Here is a 4222-nt window from a genome sequence, read left to right as displayed (position 1 = left end):
ATACACACATCATAGCCATCGCTCGGTTGATGAAATCGAAACAGCATCAAGTTCAAATTGAATTTAAAGTTATTTAGCAGCTGAAGGCAATAAACCACACCATGACAGATGTATTGAAATGTATAACCCATTATTTGAAAGAGAACATGCAAATAAAATTAGGTGCATATAGTCTTTGTTTCCATTAACAATTCATGTCATGTAGTACATATTCTAGGACTCGAATGACACTGTAGACAAAGTACAAATTGGACCTCAATGAGCAGTACACATGGATTTGCAGCCTGAATCGGCAGCAATTCACAAAGCACCGCAATGTGCCACGACAAAGGAAAAATTATAAAATCATGGCCCACATCACCAGCAACATGCTTTAGAACAAACTTGTGTTGCCAAGCCTCTGCTCTTCACAGCCTATGTTAAGCAGACACTGAGTACAAATGATTTAAAAAAGCTGTGGGACAAATGAACATGGAACAGTAATACTAAACGTACGTGTTGTTTAGCCCAACTCTCCATCAGTAGGTCTATTATTAGGCACTAGGCAGAGAGATTAATTGAAGATCCCTTATTATGAGATGAAGGCATAAGGCCACTGTGGGGGCAAATGAGCATAGGATAAAAATCTGTTGAAGACTACATTATTCAAACAACACAAAGAATGGCACATTCTTTCCGAAGACATGTGTACCAAAACAAATATTTCTAGTGTTGTTAAAACTGTCGGTAGTACTCGACAAGTGCTTCCCTAACATCTGCACCATTTGCAGTTACAACATCAGAGGAATGTGCAGGCTGCACATGCACAGCGTCATCAATTTCTACCTCGTGCAACCACTGCTGTGCCACAGAGTCATTAAAATGCTCACAAATATTGTGGAGCACGCAACACGCCCTTATTATTCGGGCCACATTCTTGACGTTGGCATCCATTCTTTTTGAAATGAGCCTGATCCTTGCTTTCAGCCTCCCAGATGCGTTTTCCACAATCCTTCTGCACTTGGGCAGGTGGTAGTTGTAGCTCTGGTGCCCATCGCAGGTATCCAGGCTTCTGAATGGCTTCACTAAGTTTGATGTCAGTGGAAATGCTTGATCACGCAGGATCAAGAGTGGCACAATCGCTCTGTTGATGGTGGCAGTTGGCGCACTGAATATCGGTTACTCACCCATCGTGGACAACGTGGAGTTCTGGTATACATATGAGTCATGGCACCGCCCCGGTGAACCAGCGCTCACGAACCGGAAATGGTACTTGTGGTCAACAAGGGCCAGTAAAATGAAACTGTACCTGCAAAGCACAATATTTCATGACCATACAACAAACTGCATTCAGAAAGAGTCATCAAATATGTACTCTCACGAGGACAGCAATGAAGGAGGAATATTATACAAAGAAGTAACGCGATGCGCACGTGGAGTGCTTCAAATTGCTTGCTAATGTCACAAGATGAATTCCTGCATTTGTTTCATATGTTTCCACATCAGTAGCTCATACATTTGTTCTATCCTATCTTGACCATAAAACAATTACCTTACAATTAATTACAATGACCATTAACAATTACAAGTGGCAATGAGCATAGTATGTGAGAAATAAACACGCGGCGTCTCCAATGTATGACTGCTACAAGTTAATTGTGCTAATGTCAAGCAGCACAGTACATGCAAAAATAGTGGACGTCTCCCGCATGGTCCTTTCAATAATATCAGAACTCGTTGACTACTTACCATCGTTTGTAATTATAATAGTCACTGGCATGCTCCTTCGGTGGCGACACTGCGATGTGACATCCATCCAGCGCTCCAACGGCTTGCGGGAACCCACACACAGCTTCAAATTCTCTTATGTGAGCACGCATGTCGACGGCAGTGGGCATTTTCACCCACTCGTGTTACAGCGTAGCCACGACAGTCTCACAGAATTCTCTGTAGAGCTCGTTGACTGTTGACCGCCCAATGCCAAAGACGTTAGCGACGGCTCTGTTCTCTGCGCACGAGCAGAGCTTGTACAAAGCGCCTACGGCGCGTTTTTCTACGGGGATGGGCTCACGCATGTTTGTGACTTGTCGCTCCATGCTGGTCGGCAAACATCGACAAGGTAGCGAAAACTTGTCTCCGACACGCGAAAAGATTGCCGGAAGTGTCGGCTACCTAAACCAGGCAGTGTGCCTTCAAACCACCGTTCGTTACGGGGGTATGCCCACACTTGCCGCCGCACTGTGCGCCGAGTCGAGGCCAGTGCTATAAGCAGGGCGTTATTCGCCAAGAGACGCTGCCTTATTTCACGCACCTTTCGCCTTGATAGCGCAAGGTCCACGGACGACGACAGAACCACACTCATTGCAAGCGCAATTTCAAATTTTCTCTCGTCGTCGCGTGGATTGTCACTCATTGTGATGGAGACCGCCGAACACAAGGCACACCAGAAAAACGTGCCCACAAAAACAACGATCGCAGGGCCAAAAGAACCAAAGGGAACAACCGAAGAACGAAGCTGAGCCTGAGCCAAACTGAGCGAGTTGGGCTCAGTGTGGCCAGCACTGTGATGTTATGCTCTGTACTTGGAAAATCATGTCATTATTGCAGTTAAAATTGCGTTGGTTTAACATAATACGGTTATAAAACTAATTTACTAAAAAAATGTGAAATTTCTGTATTTACATGTGCAGTGAGGTTTGCAATTTTAATAACGCTTTTCGCCGATGAGGGCGCTAAAACTTCTTGCGAAGGTCGTTCCGCGACCGTGTAGCACGGACGAGCTCCCTTGAAGTAGTGCTCCTTTGGGAGCGTAAAGGAGCATTAGTTCAAAGTGCCTTTAGAGTGCCCGTGTGACAGGGGTATTACCCTGGCTCGACCTTCAAGCCGGAACTAATGAAGAAGGTTAACCGCTTTATGTCAGTAAGGCAGTTACTAACACCGCCATACCACCCCATGTGTGATGGGCTTGTAGAGCGGTTCAACGGCACTCTCAAAATATGATCAGAAAAATATACCAGGAGAGACCTGCTCATTGGGATAGATATCTCCCAGCTCTTTTGTTCGCTTACCGCGAAGTACCACAAATAAGACTTGGTTTCCCGCCTCTCGAAATGTTGTATTGCAGAACCGCTAGAGGTCCACTTACAATACTCAAGGAGCTGTGGGCTAATAAAGATATTGCGTCAGATCTCAAGACAACATGCACATACGTTCTTGGGTTGTGGTACAAGTTGAAGGAAGCATGCAGGCTTGCGCATCAAGGCCTGGACTGGAAAGGGCGCGCGAACCCTATAAAGGCTACTATGGCAAGAAATCCACTCACAGAAATCTTAATCCGGGCGACAGGGTTCTTATCCTGCTTCCCACGGATCATAATAAGTTGCTGGTGCAATTGATGGGCCCCTACCTTGTGATGCAAAAGAAAAATGACATTGATTATGAATTATTGATAAATAACTCCAAGAAGGTTTTCTATGCAAGTTTGCTGAAAAAATACGAAGACAGAGTTCCGATACGGTACGCCCCCAAAGTAACATGCTCGGTAGGGGCAGAGGAGATAGATAACGTTGCCGAGGTGCCCACTTGCAGTGGAAAGAAAACTGTAAGATGGGATAAGGAACTAATAAACCCCAATTTGACTCATCATAGAAGAGCAGAGCTTTACTCCAAAGCAAGGGGAATGTATCTTTTTGATGTTGTGTTTGTGTGCTAATACAACGGAGTGTGTTGTGGACATAAGCATGATTATTAAGGGCACAGTACGGACAACGGCAGTGGTGTGTTAATGTTTTCTAAATGCAATGTGGTGTTCTGTGTCAGTAGTGTTCTTTTGGTGTGTCCTTGACATCTGTGGTGTGTTGTGTGCTGGGTCCAGAATCGCCACAGAAGATAGTCGGTTGGCACAAAGGCTTGAAGATGGGGATCATGTCAGCAGTTTTTTTATGAAAAAACTCTTGATTGAGAGTGGGGGCTCTTGACGCATGTGATAGGAAGTTGGGAATAGAAGTATCAACTAAAGACGTTTGGAAAAGACGAGGATGACGATAAGCATGAAGAAGATGAAGAAGTATTTGTTGAGGTTGGAAAGGATGATTGATGGAGAAGAGAATACGAAGACGACGACGAGAAAGATGACGTGTACCAACGCCAAGGTTATAAAAGCGCGAGGGATAGCGTGGCACGGGAGGCGGGGGTGGAGACCAGAGAAGCGGAGGTTCCGTCGGATCAAGAACACTTCGGATGG

At 45.2% G+C, this 4222-nt stretch overlaps 1 pseudogene; it reads right to left on the bottom strand.

Annotated features, from left to right (window-relative positions):
* Positions 1-1724: 1724 nt before the first annotated feature.
* On the bottom strand, positions 1725-2392 carry LOC144129477 (uncharacterized; annotated as a pseudogene).
* Positions 2393-4222: the final 1830 nt, after the last annotated feature.

This window comes from Amblyomma americanum, chromosome 4 (genome assembly GCF_052857255.1).
Source record: "Amblyomma americanum isolate KBUSLIRL-KWMA chromosome 4, ASM5285725v1, whole genome shotgun sequence".
Lineage (NCBI taxonomy): Eukaryota > Metazoa > Arthropoda > Arachnida > Ixodida > Ixodidae > Amblyomma > Amblyomma americanum.
Note: the sequence above shows the minus strand (reverse complement) of the source record. Positions and strands in the feature narration are given on the sequence as shown.